A 16,632-nucleotide genomic window follows, 5' to 3' on the forward strand; every position below is an offset into this window, starting at 1 on the left:
TTCCTGGGGTTGTTGCCACCCTTTTAGTATTTTCCTTGCTCCTTCATATACTCTTATCTGGACAAAATGACAAGACGGAAGAATTCAACACAAAAAAAAGAACAAGAGGCAGTACCGAAGGCTAGGGACCTAATCAATACAGACATTGGTAATATGTCAGATCTAGAGTTTAGAATGACAATTCTCAAGGTTCTAGCCGGGCTCGAAAAAGGCATGGAAGATATGAGAGAAACCCTCTCGGGAGATATAAAAGCCCTTTTTGGAGAAATAAAAGAATTAAAATCTAACCAAGTTGAAATCAAAAAAGCTATTAATGAGGTGCAATCAAAAATGGAGGCTCTCACTGCTAGGATAAATGAAGCAGAAGAAAGAATTAGCGATATAGAAGACCAAATGACAGAGAATAAAGAAGCTGAGCAAAACAGGAACAAACAGCTACTGGACAACGAGGGGAGAATTTGAGAGATAAGTGACACCATAAGATGAAACAACATTAGAATAACTGGGATTCCAGAAGAAGAAGAAAGAGAGAGGGGAGCAGAAGGTATACTGGAGACAATTATTGGGGAAAATTTCCCCAATATGGCAAAGGGAACAAGCATCAAAATTCAGGAGGTTCAGAGAACGCCCCTCAAAATCAATAAGAATAGGCCCACACCCCATCACCTAATAGTAAAATTTACAAGTCTCAGTGACAAAAAGAAAATCCTGAAAGCAGGCCGGGAAAAGAAGTCTGTAACATACAATGGTAAAAATATTAGATCGGCAGCAGACTTACCCACAGAGACCTGGCAGGACAGAAAGAGCTGGCATGATATTTTCAGAGCACTAAACGAGAAAAACATGCAGCCAAGAATACTATATCCAGCTAGGCTATCATTGAAAATAGAAGGAGAGATTAAAAGCTTCCAGGACAAACAAAAACTGAAAGAATTTGCAAACACCAAACCAGCTCTACAGGAAATATTGAAAGGGGTCCTCTAAGTAAAGAGAGAGCCTACAAGGGGTAGATCAGAAAGGAACAGAGACCATACCTGTAAGGTGACTGTTATAAAGGCAATACAATGGCACTAAATTCATATCTCTCAATAGTTACCCTGAAGGTTAATGGGCTAAATGCCCAAATCAAAAGACACAGGGTATCAGAATGGATAAAAAAACAAAACCCATCTATATGTTGCCTCCAAGAAACTCATTTTAAGCCCGAAGACACCTCCAGATTTAAAGTGAGGGAGTAGAAAAGAATTTACCATGCTAATGGACATCAGAAGAAAGCAGGAGTGGCAATCCTTATATCAGATCAATTAGATTTTAAGCCAAAGACTATAATAAGAGATGAGGAAAGACACTATATCATACTCAAAGGGTCTGTCCAAGAAGATCTAACAATTTTAAATACCTATGCCCCCCAATGTGGGAGCAGCCAAGTCTATAAAGCAATTAATAACAAAATCAAAAAAACACATTGACAATAATACAATAATAGTAGGGGACTTTAACACTCCCCTCACTGAAATGGACAGATCATCCAAGCAAAAGATCAACAAGGAAATAAAGGCCTTAAATGACACACTGGACCAGATGGACATCACAGATATATTCAGAATATTTCATCCCAAAGCAACAGAATACACATTCTTCTCTAGAGCACATGGACATTCTCCAGAATAGATCACATCCTCGGTCCTAAATCCGGACTCAACTGGTTTCAAAAGATTGGGATTATTCCCTGCATATTTTCAGACCACAATGCTCTGAAGCTAGAGTCAACCACAAGAGGAAGTTTGGAAAGAAACCAAATACATGGAGACTAAACAGCATCCTTCTAAAGAATGAATGGGTCAACCAGGAAATTAAAGAAGAATTGAAAAAAAAATCATGGAAACAAATGATAATGAAAACACAACGGTTCAAAATCTGTGGGACACAACAAAGGCAGTCCTGAGAAAATATTTAGCGGTGCAAGCCTTTCCCAAGAAACAAGAAAGGTCTCAGGTATACAACCTAACACTACACCTAAAGGAGCTGGAGAAAGAGCAAGAAAGAAACCCTAAACCCAGCAGGAGAAGAGAAATCATAAAGATCAGAGCAGAAATCAATGAAATAGAAACCAAAAAAAAACAATAGAACAAATCAATGAAACTAGGAGCTGGTTCTTTGAAAGAATTAATAAAATTGATAAGCCTCAGTTCAGACTTATCAAAAAGAAAAGAGAAAGGACCCAAATAAATAAAATCATGAATGAAAGAGGAGAGATCACAACTAACACCATAGAAATACAAACAATTATAAGAATATACTATGAGCAACTCTACGCCAACAAATTTGACAATCTGGAAGAAATGGATGAATTCCTAGAGACATATAAACTACCACAACTGAACCAGGAAGAAATAGAAAGCCTGAACAGACCCATAACCAGTAAGGAGATTGAAACAGTCATTAAAAATCTCCAAACATACAAAAGCCCAGGGCCAGACGGCTTCCCGGGGGGATTCTACGAAACATTTAAAGAAGAACTAATTCCTATTCTCCTGAAACTGTTCAAAAAAATAGAAATGGAAGGAAAACTTCCAAACTCATTTTATGAGGCCAGCATCCCCTTGATCCTCAAACCAGACAAGGATCCCATCAAAAAAGAGAGCTATAGACCAATATCCTTGGTGAACACAGATGCGAAAATTCTCAACAAAATACTAGCCAATAGGATTCAACAGTACATTAAAAGGATTATTCACCATGACCAAGTGGGATTTGTTCCAGGGCTGCAAGGTTGGTTCAACATTCGCAAATAAATCAATGTGATACAACACATCAATAAAAGAAAGAACAAGAACCATATGATACTCTCAATAGATGCTGAAAAAGCATTTGACAAAGTACAGCATCCCTTCCTGATCAAAACTCTTCAAAGTGTAGGGATAGAGGGCACATACCTCAATATCATCAAACCCATCTATGAAAAACCCACCGCAAATATCATTCTCAATGGAGAAAAACTGAAAGCTTTTCTGCTAAGGTCAGGAACATGGCAGGGATGTCCATTATCACCACTGCTATTCAACATAGTACTAGAAGTCCTAGCCTCAGCAGTCAGACAACAAAAGGAAATTAAAGGGATCCAAATTGGCAAAGAAGAAGTCAAACTATCACTCTTAGCAGATGATATGATAACTATATGTGGAAAACCAAAAAGACTCACTCCAAAACTGCCAGAACTTGTACAGGAATTCAGTAAAGTATCAGGATATAAAATCAATGCACAGAAATCAGTTGCATTTCTCTACAGCAACAACAAGACAGAAGAAAGTGAAAATAAGGAGTCAAACCTATTTACAATTGTGCCCCAAACCATAAGATACCTAGGAATAAACCTAACCAAAGAGGCACAGAATCTATACTCAGAAAACTATAAAGAACTCATGAAAGAAATTGAGGAAGACACAAAGAAATGGAAAAATGTTCCATGCTCCTGGATTGGAAGAATAAATATTGTGAAAATGTCTATGCTACCTAAAGCAATCTACACATTTAATGCAATTCCTATCAAAGTACCATCCATCTTTTTCAAAGAAATGGAACAAATAATCCTGAAATTTATATGGAACCAGAAAAGACCTCGAATAGCCAAAGGAATATTGAAAAAGAAAGCCAACGTTGGTGGCATCACAATTCCGGACTTCAAGCTCCAACAAAGCTGTCATCATCAAGACAGCATGGTACTGGTGCAAAAACAGACACATAGATCAATGGAACAGAATAGAGAGTCCAGAAATAGACCCTCAACTCTATAGTCAACTAATCTTCGACAAAGCAAGAACGAATGTCCAATGGAAAAAAGACAGCCTCTTCAATAATTGGTGTTGTGAAAATTGGACAGCCGCATGCAGAAAAATGAAATTGGACCATTTCCTTACACCACACATGAAAATAGACTCAAAATGGATGAAGGACCTCAATGTTCTCCTCAAATCCTTGAGGAGAACACAGGCAGCAACCTCTTCGACCTCAGCCGCAGCAACATCTTCCTAGGAACAACGCCAAAGGCAAGGGAAGCAAGGGCAAATATGAACTATTGGGATTTCATCAAGATAAAAACTTTTGCACAGCAAAGGAAACAGTTGAACTTGATTTCATCAAGATCAAAAGCTTTTGCACAGCAAAGGAAACAGTTAACAAAACCAAAAGACAACTGACAGAATGGGAGAAGATATTTGCAAATGACATATCAGATAAAGGACTAGTGTCCAAAATCTATAAAGAACTTAGCAAACTCAACACCCAAAGAACAAATAATCCAATCAAGAAATGGGCAGAGGACATGAACAGACATTTCTGCAAAGAAGACATCCAGATGGCCAACAGACACATGAAAAAGTGCTCCATATCACTCGGCATCAGGGAAATACAAATCAAAACCACAATGAGATATCACCTCACACCAGTCAGAATGGCTAAAATCAACAAGTCAGGAAATGACAGATGCTGGCGAGGATGTGGAGAAAGGGGAACCCTCCTATACTGTTGGTCGGAATGCAAGCTTGTGCAGCCACTCTGGAAAACAGCATGGAGGTTCCTCAAAATGTTGAAAATAGAACTGCCCTATGACCCAGCAATTGCACTATTGGGTATTTACCATAAAATTACAAACGTAGTGATCCGAAGGGGCACGTGCACCCGAATGTTTATAGCAGCAATGTCGACAATAGCCAAACTATGGAAAGAACCTAGATGTCCATCAACAGATGAATGGATCAAGAAGATGTGGTATATATACACAATGGAATACTATGCAGCCATCAAAAGAAATGAAATCTTGCCATTTGCGACAACATGGATGGAACTAAAGCGTATCATGCTTAGCAAAATTAGTCAAGCAGAGAAAGACAACTATCATATGATCTCCCTGATATGAGGAATTGATGATGCAACATAGGGGCTTAAGGGGGTAGGAGAAGAATAAATGGAACAAGATGGGATCGGGAGGGAGACAAACCATAAGTGACTCTTAATCTCACAAAACAAACTGAGGGTTGCTGGGGGGAGGGGAGTTGGGAGAAGGGGGGTGGGGTTATGGACGTTGGGGAGGGTATGTGCTTTGGTGAGTGCTGTGAAGTGTGTAAATCTGGCGATTCACAGACCTGTACCCCTGGGGATAAAAATATATTATAAGTTTATAAAAAATAAAAAATTAAAATAAAAGAAAAAAAAGGAATATTAATCTCATAAATGTCAAATAATTTATCCATATCTAATATTCCCACTTTTTTGTTATGGTTCCTAGTTTTTAATTTATATTTTGTATATCTTTTATTATCTATTTTAAAATATTGGATTGTTTTATATTATGTTTATTCTCGTAATTCTTCTTTAGGTAATATATGTTGAACATACGTGTTGAACAAACACAGTTTACTGTGTTTCTTTTATAGGACTTGAACAGCTTACATGTGTTTAGTTATTTTGGCCAATGATCCGATTATTAATGGGCTACTTTTTCCATATATATGTAGGGGAAGAGCCAAAGATCAGATCCTTGCCTGTGATCTTGCTAGTGACTTAAAATTATGGGGAGGTAAAGAGTCCAGGGAGGGAGTCCCCAGTCACCAAGGGCCAGTGGTGACCACTCTTACTTGGTACATTTTTATATCTTTAGGTGACAGCAGTGAAAAGAAATTGAATCCAGTGCTTGGAGGAATGATAGGGGGAGAGAATGGAAAAACGAAAGCCTTAGGCACTGGTTATTCCACATTGGATTTGGTCCACTCTTCATACTTGCAGAGCTTTTTGGTTAATAGAATTTTATTCTAGGCTTTTGCTGCTGATTTCTGTGGTGAAGAAATAGATTGTCCCAAACTGGCTTCAAAGAAAACAAGTAGCAGAACTTAAATAGTCTTCTTTCAATTTACCAAGTCAGTCATTTCCCAAACTCCTTTCTCTTTGATTACCAGACCCCCTGCCACTTCTTTATCAGCTCCAGATTGCTTTCATTTCCCCCAGCTTTCTTTTTTCTAATATTTTGTTGGTTCCTAAAACTTCTGTTTTTCTCTAGCTTATATTGCTTTTCAAGGGTTATCTGAAAGAAGAAAGAAACAGTCTGTGCTGATTTTCCATTTTTTTAAGAAAAATTAATTTTCCATTTTGTCAGAAATAATTGTTGATTCTATTCCGTGCTTTTTTAAAACTTGTTTTTAATATTTTGTATAACTTTTTAACTCTCTTTTGCATTATGAGTTATTTCCTCAGATCTTACTACAAATTTTTAAATTTTCATTTTATCTCAGTTAGACCTACTGCTAAAAGGATTATTTGATTTTCTTTCTTTCTTTCTTTTTTCTTTCTTTCTTTCTTTCTTTCTTTCTTTCTTTCTTTCTTTCTTTCTTCTTTCTCTCTCTCTCTCTTTCTTTATTTCTCTCTTTCTCTCTTTTTCTCTTTCTTTCTTCTTTCTTTCAGTAGGCTCCATGCTCAACCCAAAGACCAGCTTGGGGACTGAACTCAGAACCTTGGAATTAAGACGTGAGCTGAAATCAAGAGTCAGTTGCTTAACCAAATGAGCCAACCAGGTGCCCCTGATTTCTTTATTTCAATGAATCCATTTTTTATTTCCTGAATTATTTGTAATTGTTTTTTTTCACATCAACTACATTTTCATTGCCTTATGTTTTTCTGTTCCTTGTTTTTACAACTCCAATCTTTGAAAAGTTGTAAAAGGAATATGGGTGGTGGCAGAAAATTATAGTATGTGTATTCTTGAGAGCTGACACTGCTCAATGATCTCTCTTCTAGATGTTTTTCTGTATATAGGGCTACAAGTTATAATTATGAATAAGGTGAGATTATACTGGAAACAGAAAAACACAATTGTGCAAAGTAATGGGATGAATGTTTGTTTTTCCATGGGAAAAAAGATAGTATTTTTTTAAAAAATGACTTTATTAAAATAAAAAATAAAATATTATTTCCTAATGTGAAATAGAACAGTGAAAGAGAAAACCTGAATGAATGTAGAACAAGGTCTGCAGGAAAGGATTTCCCTCCCCTTCATTTTTAACACTGAATCTGGAAAGAAGATTTACAACTTTTCCCATAGATGGCACATTCTATATATATATACATATATACATATATATATATATATATATGTATATATGTATATATATATATGTATAAAATTTATTTTCAACATAACAGTATTCGTTGTTTTCGCACCACATCCAGTGCTCCATGCAATATGTGCCCTCCCCAATACCCACCACCTGGTTCCCCCAATCTCCCACTCCCTGCCCCTTCAAAACCCTCAGGTTGTTTTTCAGGGTCCATAGTCTTTCATGGTTCACCTCCCCTTCCAATTTCCCTCAACTCCCTTCTCCTCTCCATCTCTAGATGGCACATTTTTGGGGTAATTTTTTACTTAGACCAAAGTCATGTAACTCTAGAGTTCCTATTCAAGTGTCCAGTTAAGTGACTTCAGTATATTCATGGTGTTAGGCAATCATTACCATTGTCTAATTGTTAAATATTCCATTACTCCCCAAAGAAATGTTGTACCTGCTCTCAATTTCTTCGTCCTCAGTTCCTGACAACTTTTAATCTATTTTCTGCCTCTATGGATTTGTCTGGTTAGACATTTCATGTAAATAAATGGAATAATTACTTATGTGACCATTTGAGTCTGGCTTCTTTCATTTAGAGCCATATTTTCAAGGTTCATCCCTGCTGTTCTGTATCAGTGTTTACTTTTTTTTTTTTAAGATTTTATTTCTTTATTTGATAGAGAGAGACAAAGAGCACAGGAGAGAGGGAGGACTAGTGGGGTGGGGGAGGGCAGACACAGAGAGAAGGAGAAGCAGCCTCCCTGAGGAGCAGGGAGCCTGACAGGGGGCTGGGTCCCAGGCCCTTGGGATCATTACTTGAGCCAAAGGCAGATGCTTAACCGACTGAGCTACCTAGGCCTCTCAGTACTTTACTTTTTTATATGGATGAAAGATATTCCATTATAAGGGCATACCATATTTTATTTATTGTTCAGTTAATAAGATATTTGGGTTATCTCCAGTTTGGCTACTATGAATAATGCTGGCATGAAGAGTTGTGTAAAAGTTTCTGTGTGAATATATGTTTTCAAGTCTCTTTGGGGTGTAAGTGGAGTAGAATTGCTGGGTCACACTGGAATCCTCTGTTCAGCATTTTGGGGGAATTGCCAGACTGTTTTCCAAACAGCTGCAGCTTTTCACATTGCTGCATTCCATAAATGAGTCTTCTCTTTTCTCCACATCCTCACCAACACCTGTAGTTCTCTGTTTTGTTGTTGTTTTATTGTCCCCATCCTACTGGGTGTGAAGAGGTATCTCATGGTGGTTTTAATTTGCATTTCCCTAAAAACGATTGATGTTGAGCTTATTTTCACGAGTTTATTGATTATTTGCATATCTTCTTTAGAGACATTTCTATGTAATTCCTTTACCACATTTTAATTTGATTGTTTTCTTATGGTTGAGTTTTTAGAGGATTTTATGTGTTCTGGATCCTAGATCAAATAAAATAAATAGTTTAAAAATAGGGAAATGTGAGTCTTCTTTGTTCCTTTTCAATATGGTTTTGGCTAATTTGGGTTCCTTGCATCTCCAAATGAATTTCAGGATCAACTTGCTCATTGTGAAAGAAAAGTACTTGTAATTTTGGTTGAGATTACACTGAATCTATTGCACTGATCACTTTGGGATATATTGCCATCTTAATAATATCAATATATTAGTATAGTAAAATTTACATATATTTCATTACTCTGTAATATATTTTATATTAATATATGTCTTTCAGTCCAAGAGTACTTGATATTTTGAAGTTCCTTATCTACCATTTTTTGTTGATGTTCCTTTTTGGCTCAATTTTGATGGGTTGATTAATTTTTAAAAACTTATAATACTTTTACTGCAAAATTTATATTAATGTAAAACTAAAATTAGACTTTTTCTGTTAATGATATATTGCTCTTTAAAATCAAATTGTGCTTATTTACTTGGAATATAGTAGGTATGATTATAAAGATTGTGTTTTTAAAGAATATAAGAGGGGCACCTGGGTGGCTCAGTCCTTAAGCATCTGCCTTCAGCTCAGTTCACGATCCAGGGATCCTGGTGTTGAGCCTTGCATTGGGCTCTCTGCTCAGTGGGAAGCCTCATTCTCCTTTTTTCAGTACCCCAGCTTGTATTGCCTCTTTGGCTGTGTCTCTCTCTGTGAAATAAAAAAAGAATATAAGAAGTTCTTTTCATTTCGTTTTGTGTTATATCTAATGCTCAATTTAGTAGGTTTTGCTCTCAACAGTGGTTGAGATTTTTACTTATTTTCTTTTGTAATGTGTCCAGATAGCAACTATTCAGTGTTGCACCAGAATATTTTTCTTAGCTTTGTGTTGACTTCACAATCACGTTATTTTTCTTCCCTTACGTTAGCTTTAAAATATTTTCACTTTGATTAAGTAATAAGTAACAAAGTATTACCTAATACTTTGATTAAGTAATAGGTAACAAAGTATCATTTTCCCCTTTTAACCTAGTTACCAGGTACAATTGAACTACTTTCTTTTGCTTCCCTTGGGTGGAATTCTAAATTAAAAAAAAATAATAAAGTTAGGATTTTTTTATTGTATTTATATTTAGCTTATCAGTGTTGTAAGACCTAGTTGGTTAGAATGATCAAATTAGAAGATAGAGTTAGCCTTCCCTAGTTTAAATCTGAACAGGCAAAATATCAGTATAAATATTTCAGAAATTATACCTTTTATGTGAAGACACTGGAGATTTGTCAATGTCTTCACTGTTCATACCATAGTTTCACTTTAAAACTATATTTATTTACTCACTGGAGAGAGAGAAGGAGAGAGAACACAACAGGAGAGGCAGAAGGAATCTCAAGCAGACTCTCAGTTGAATGCGGAGCCTGATGCAGGGCTCACTATCATGACTCTGAGAACACAACCTGAGTTGAAACCAGGAATTGAATGCCTAACTGACTGGGCCACCCAGGCAGCCCTATTGTCACTTCTAGGAAAACAGTGATCAAACCGTTGTAGAATAGCTATGTGCAGTATGCCTATAGAGAAATTTGTCCTCCTTCACTGTAATGTTATTGGTTATTGTTATAAATTAACTAATTTCACTATCATGGAGGTGTCTACTTTTTTTCTTTTTGTTTTAGAATCAGGGGGTACAGAGGGAAAGGGAGATAGACTCTCAAGCAGGCTCCATGCTCCATGCAAGCCACAGGTGTGGCTGAATCTCACAACCCTGAGATCATGCCCTGAGCTGAAATCAAGACTGGGATGCCCAACTGACTGAGCCACCAGGTGCCACAGGTGTTTACTTCTGGATTTTTGCTGAATGCTTCTGGAAAGTCCTGTATTAGATACTATGAACATCAATATTTCAAAGAACAGACTCTTGAATTCAGGTTTCTGAGCCGTTCTTCCTTAGACAACTTTCAGGCTGTGCTAATGGATCAGTCAAGGTATCCAGGGCTCTTTTTTGCTTAGAAGTAAATAGAGCAAGAATGCTTGGTTCAAGATCAAACAGAACAAGAATCATGAGTATTGAATAAACCAAGGAGGGAAATTAAAATGTGGTTATCTCTTTGGAATATGGTTAAGTATTATTTTAAATTTTGTGTTTTTAACCAAATAGGAGAAGTATTTTTCTTTCTCTTTACATTGTATCTAACCCCTAATTTAGTAGATTTTGTTTCTGTGGATGAAAACAAAACATATGAAAATCATATCTGATTCCCACTGATTCCCTTGGAGTTCAAATACATACTGTCACTGAATTTTTACACTTTGCATGGCAAATATTGCATGGTTTAATAAGAATCTGTTGTTTGTGGGGCACCTGGGTGGCTCATTGGGTTAAAGCCTCTGCGTTCAGCTCAGGTCATGATCTCTGGATCCTGGGATCAGGCCCCGCATTGGGCTCTCTGCTCAGCAGGGAGCCTGCTTCCTTCTCTCTCTCTCTCTGCCTGCCTACTTGTGGTCTGTCAAATAAATAAATAAAATCTTAAAAAAAAGAGAATCTGTTGTTTGCTTTTAACATGGTTATAATTGGACAGGTTGATTGTGTAATCAAGGCCTACAATTATTTGAAGATAATTCTCATTTATCATCAAGCATGTTAAGGTCACTATTGAGAAATATCAGTGGAGTCAATGCCTACAAAGTTCTCTCATGAAACTGACCTAGTGCCAGACTACACGGCCTCAGTCTCTTAAGTATAAATCAGACCACTATTGTACACACCAAGGACCCCAGAATTTCGGGGACTTTTAGATAAGAGGCATTCATCTATCTTTGTGGTACTGTGGGTGAAATGGTGTCATAGAGGGTCTTAAAAGCCTGAACCAAGATTCAGGCTAATGAAAGCTGCTGGACAGAAGTTAATTATGTTGCTTAACACTGAAGGCTCAAGATTAGCAGACAAAATCAAGGAGGCCTACATGGCTAGCTAACCCTTCTACCACTTAGGAAAACAATTTGTGCAGACCTCACTCACAAGACCGTCACTTCTATTTTTAAAATTAAGAATAATATTTGCAGAGGGGAGTCCACCAGAAAAATGACCAGAAACTCAGCAATAAGGCAAAAATATGGAGTATCACATTCTTTCAATACAACTTGGGGGCAAGGGCCACTTAAAGTTTATCAAGGGGAATATACTTAGTTCATCATAACTTACTACAACTGAAAGGCTCCAGGCTCAGTGCAGTTACTTGTGCATTTTTGTCAGATAAACATGCAAATAATTTCTGTCCAGTTGAAAAGATAACCCCAAGGATTTTATGGCATATTTTACATAATTTAGTTTTAGACACAACCCATCCTTCTTATCTTAAAAGTTTTGTTAAATTGTCTGTAAATAATATTCAAGCTTTTTGGATGTTCTTTGAAGTGGTTATAAGATCTTACTGACTACTTAAACAATAGGTTAAATAAAATCTTTGGCATGTGTTTATGTTTTCTTGAAACTATAATTTTTGTATATGTGAATACATAGTTTCTTTTTGAAAATTATACTTTGATGAATAACTAGTTAAAATACAAAGATCCCATAGGTAGTAACATTCATCTATGAGACTTAGTTCAGATTATAAAAAAATTCATAGAAAAGGTGTTGTTTTATTTTACACGAATTGGCAAAGGCCTTCTTTTTTTTCCCCCTGTATTTATTTATTTATATAATTTCTTTCAGTGTTCCAAGATTCATTGTGAAAGCACCACATGTAGTGCTCTTTTATTTTCAATCTTTTCTTTTTGTATGCCTGGTATCAAGAAGCAATTTAATTTTATATTCAGATGCTTAATGTCTTTGGGAGAGAATTTTTGGGCCAGGTGATATCCAAGTGTACCGAGGACGAACGTCTTTGTGTGGCTTATATATGAATAGAGTTTGGGTAATCAAAGATCATTTACTGGACATAACAAGTTTCATTTTGTCAGATTAAGTACACAACGGATCTTGGCACTGATTTTCTCAGACAAAACTTTGCTTGACAATAATTTCAATCCTTGCAGACCTTTTGCAGTTAGTAGCTTGAGTTTTCTTAATTTTAATATTATCTCATTAATTCTGATTCCTAAATTTTATAAGAAGAGTGCCTGAGAAAATCAAGTGAAAAGCATATAAAGATATTTTGCACACTATTGTCATTTAAATAATAGTGGCTCCTTTATATTTATAAAATCTCTAAGAAGAAGGGTCTGTAACTTGTACTTTGTTTTAAGTACTAATCAAATATTCTTTGAGGGAGCATATGAGCACAGATTAAAATCTACGAATCAGCATTTTCACCCAAATGTGCCTTGAAGTCCAGCAATCTTAAAGGTCATGGGTTTATTTATTTGTATTATGAACCGTTTTATTTTCTTTATGATCCATGGGAGAAATAAACAAGAAAATCCTCCTGGAGAACTTTAAGAGCAAGAAGAGATTCATCTTTTTTGAGATAAGCTATAAACATGTTAGAAGGCTAGATGTGCAAAACTAGACCCCATATCTCATTTTAGTTTTTGTTTTAAGTTATGAAACAAGATATTTTATTATTAAACTGTGCAGGAATATATAAAACAAAAAGAAAATTTCTTGGTTTTTCCTTCCACCACTCAATCATTTGGAACATGCTCATTTGCTCTGATTTATTTAAATTTTTTTAAAGATTTTTACTGTTCATTTATTTGAGGGAGAGGGGGAGGAAGAGAGAGCACGAGTCAGGGGAGGGGTAGAAGGAGAGAGATTCAAGGAGACTCAACACTGATGGTGGAGCCTGATACATGGCTGCATCCCAGGACCCTGACATCATGACCTGAACCAAAGTCAGATGCTTAACTGAGTGAACCACACAAGCATTCCATTTGCTCTGATTTAAAAGACAGATATGAATGAACCAAGTAAACTGAGCCGGTAATGAAAATATATTATTTCAATTGGATAATACAGTAGTTTCCTATAGCTGGGTGGTTTAAAAGAATGGAAATTTATTCTCTCCTAGTTTTGAAGGCAAAATGTCACAAATCAAGGTGAGAAAAGAATCACACAGCTTCCAAGTGCTCTACAGGGCAAAGTCTTGCTTGCCTTTCTCTTCGCTTCACCTGTTGCCAGCAGCCCTTGGGGTTTCTGTCTCTGCTTCCATCACTACATGACCTTTTCTCTGTGTGTCTGATGCTGCCTTCCCTGTGTGCATGCTTATCTCTGTCTATATTCACCTTTTCTTATGGAAAAACAGTAGTATTGGATAAAGGGTCCATCCCACTCCAGGATGATCTCATCTTAACTTACATCTCAAGTACATCTGCAAAGACCCTATTTCCAGATAAGGTCACATTCGCAGGTGCCAGCGATTGGGACTTCAATATATCTTTTGGGGGGCACAATTCAACCCACAACAGAGATAATATGTATTGACCCTTTTGATGATTGCTGACAGCCAGTTTTGCAAGACAGAGGCAATAATTTTCCTCTTAGAGCTCAGTGAATGTATAAAAGGTACTTTTAAACAAGTTTTGCTTAAGGTGTTAATAAATAAGGAAAATTCCTTTTCCTTCTCATTTATTTGACTTTGCAAAAGAACAAAAATCTTTCCCATAATACATTTGTGAAGCATTAAGTGATTCAGCTCAGGTTTAAGTAAAATGGTCTTCCTGCCTCATTTTCTTTCTTTCTTCCTTCTTTTTTAAATATATGATTTTTTTTTTTTTTTTAGTTTTCAGAGGTAGAATTTACTGGTTCATCTGTTCCATATAACACCCAGTGCTCATTAATTCAAATGTCCTCCTTAATGCCCAGGACTGAATTACTCTAGCAGCCCCTTCACCTTCCCTCTAGAAATTCTTCTATCTCAGTTTCCTTACAGGTGTATTCCAACACCTCTGTGTTCTTCTGTTTCTCCTTCACCTATCTACCTATGGGAATATGCTCATTTGGGCAGTGACCCATTCAGTCACTCCTTTGTTTCACTGAGTGCCTGCAATAGTCATGGCACATTGAGTGAACACGCTGCAGACAAGATACAGGTTTGGTTTTCAAAGAGGTCTGAGTCAAAGGTCAAAGGAGAATAGTTTTTTAAAGTGTAGAATTGTATAAGAGTGAATAGACACAAGTGTGCTAAACCATTTGATGAAGCATAAAGAATGAGCCAAGCTCTGCACAAATGGCCTGTGTATTTGGAGATCAGCAAAAACTTCCTTCTTGCCTCCACTTAGAAGACGAACTCTTAAAATGCAAATCTGAAATAGTCTCTTGCTTCCAGTCTTGCAAGGGTTTCTATCAAAAAATGAAAAATATTGTTGTAGTCTGTCATTGAGATCAAAGAAGAACTATAACAATTCATGGAAACCAATGAGAAGGAAGACACTTTGGTCCAAAACCTATGGGATACAGCAAAGGCTGTCCTAAGGAGCAATACATAGCCATCCAAGCCTCTCTCAAAAAAATTGAAAAATCCAGAACACAGTTGCTGTCTCTAACCTCGAAGAACTGGAGAATCAACAACAAATCAAACCAACTCCACACATAAGAAAGAAAATCATCAAGATTAGAGCTGAGATCAATGAGGTAGAAACCAGAGATACAGTAGAACATATCAATGAAACCAGAAGCTGTTTTTTTTAAAGAATCAATAAGATGGATAAACATTGGCCACACTAATCTAAAAGAAAAGAGAGAAAGCCCAAACTCATAAAATTATGAATGAAAAGGGAGAGATCACAACTAACACCAAGGAAGTAGAAACAATCATCAGAAGTTATTATCAACAGTTATATGCCAATAAGCTAAGCAACCTAGATGAAATGGATGCATTCCTGGAAAACTATAAACTCCCAGAACTGAACCAGGAAGACATTGACAACCTGAATAGACCTATATCTAGTGACGAGATTGAAGCAGTGATCAGAAACCTCCCAAAACACAAGAGCCCAGGACCTGACAGATTCCCTGGGGAATTCTACCAAACTTTCAAAGAAGAGATAACACCTATTCTTCTGAAGCTGTTTCAAAAAATTGAAGCAGAAGGAAAACTTCCAGAGTCTTTCTATGAAGCCAGCATTACCCTGATCCCCAAACCAGGCAAAGACCTTACCAAAAAGGAGAATTTCAGACCAATATCACTGATGAATATGATGAAACTACTGCTAAGATTCTCATCAAGATCCTAGTAAACAGGATCCAACAGCACTTTAAAAAGATTATCCACCATGACCAGGTGGGATTCATCCCTGGGCTACAAGGATGGTTCAACATTCGCAAACCAATCAATGTGATAGAACACATTAATATGAGAAGAGAGAAGAACCACATGATCCTCTCAATCGATGCAGAAAAAGCATTTGACAAAATCCAGCATCCGTTCCTGATTAAAACGCTTCAAAGTATAGGGATAGAGGGAACATTCCTGAACTTCATCAAATCTATGAAAGACCCACAACAAATATCATCCTCAATGGGAAAAAGTGTGCAGCCTTCCCATTGAGAACAGGAACATGATAAGGATGCCCACTCTCACCACTCTTGTTCAACATAGTATTAGAAATCCTAGCAACAGCAGCCAGACAACAAAGAGAAATAAAAGGTATCCAAATTGGCAAGGAAGAAGTCAAACTCTCTCTCTTCGCAGATGACATGATTCTTTATATGGAAAACCCAAAAGACTCCACCCCCAAACTACTGGAACTCATACAGCAATGTCATTATCTTGTAATCTGATTCTAGCATATACCTTTTGTCTCCATGTATACATTGTTTCATGCTTTCATCTTATCATGTTATATATATTCATTAAGTTAATCTTCAATTTTAACTTTGTAGTTCAGTTCAAATGGAGAAAGCAAATCAAACGTAGAATTCACTTCATGCGCATTGTATAAATGAAGATAAATTGTGTCTGACTAGGGAAGGCTAAATATTATAAGGATGTTGACATACATAATCATTATAAATTGAGAAATATTCAATGCAGCACTACACAGTACCCAGTGTGACTATCGGGGCAATTAACTCGACAAAGGATTTCAAAGTTTTACCTGGGGAAAATAATAAGCAGTATTATTTTAAAAAAAAAGATGAAAAGAGAAATGAGAGGAACCAACCATAG

General features: G+C 36.5%; 1 protein-coding gene across 3 annotated transcripts in view; it reads left to right on the plus strand.

Moving 5' to 3' along the window:
• KLRG1 (killer cell lectin like receptor G1) overlaps positions 1–16,632 on the plus strand; it is a gene marked incomplete at its 5' end in the record, with an annotated part of 430,961 nt that overhangs the window by 314,077 nt on the left and 100,252 nt on the right. The gene's annotated exons all lie outside the window — the stretch shown is intronic.

Source organism: Mustela nivalis (genome assembly GCF_964662115.1).
Source record: "Mustela nivalis genome assembly, chromosome: 7".
NCBI lineage: Eukaryota > Metazoa > Chordata > Mammalia > Carnivora > Mustelidae > Mustela > Mustela nivalis.